This window comes from Hypomesus transpacificus, chromosome 1, assembly GCF_021917145.1.
Source record: "Hypomesus transpacificus isolate Combined female chromosome 1, fHypTra1, whole genome shotgun sequence".
Taxonomy (NCBI): domain Eukaryota; kingdom Metazoa; phylum Chordata; class Actinopteri; order Osmeriformes; family Osmeridae; genus Hypomesus; species Hypomesus transpacificus.
Genome location: NC_061060.1, coordinates 4943846 through 4944864, shown reverse-complemented (window position 1 = coordinate 4944864; position 1019 = coordinate 4943846).

The following is a 1019-nucleotide window of genomic DNA, read 5'->3' as shown; positions in this document are numbered from 1 at the left end:
TATTGGCTATGGACGGTCCTGTTCAGTCACCCTTCTGTGAACGAGTGGAAGTGGGAGAGAGCGGAACACAGACTGGGTCATGTTTGTGAGCCCACAAAGAGAACACCAGCAAGGCAACTCAAAAGGGCTTGGTAACTGGAGTGTGTGTTTGTGTTTGACAGAGAGGCTATGTACGTGTGTGGGGGGGGGGGAATGTTTCTTTATCTACAAGGTAGATCAAGAACCCTAAGAGGAGGCTCAGGGTGGTGATTCAAACAATGTGCTGTAAACGGAAAAAAGGTTTGTGTTTGTGTCAAACGACTGCTTCAGAGATATGCAGGAGCCAGGAGACATGCAATGGTTCTAGTTCCCGTACTTTGTTGACCCTTGTGTGTGTGTGTGACCTTACAGCCAAGGAGATGTTGATGCACTCTCATCAATCAGGCCCCCGTCAGCCCTCATATCATCTCTGCCTCCCTTCCTCTCCTTCTCACACACACCCAGACACACCTTACACACTCCTCTCTGTCCCTGTGTATAATATATCATGGGCTTCTGGCTGTCCATGGCTGAATGTTCCTGCATTATGGAGGAGCAGAGTAATCAGCAGGCTTAAGAGAGGGAGAGGACAGGATGAGGACGGGCTGGGGGACTGGGGGGGAAGTTAGGGAGTATGCTGGAGAGGATTGGAGACCGAGGTGAGGGCTTGTGTGGGAGGGGGGGGGGGGGGGGTGGTAGGGGATACGGGCGTCCCTGGGAAGAGCTATTATGGGCAAGGAAGACCGTGGGCTGCCAGAGAAGAGGGTAATATGCTGGGAAGGGCAGTAGAGCGGACTAGAAGAAGCTGGACTACTGAGGGGAGGGATGGGCGGGGACGACAGGGGGAGGTGGAGGACTGGAGGGGAGGTGGAGAGCGCATGGGGAGAGCGGGCCACTAGGACAGAGAGGGCCTGGGAGGATCCTCACGTCCTTAGCCCTCGCTGCCCTCCCCCCCCCCCCCCCCCCCCCACCGCCCCATATTCAGATCACCCGCTGTCTTT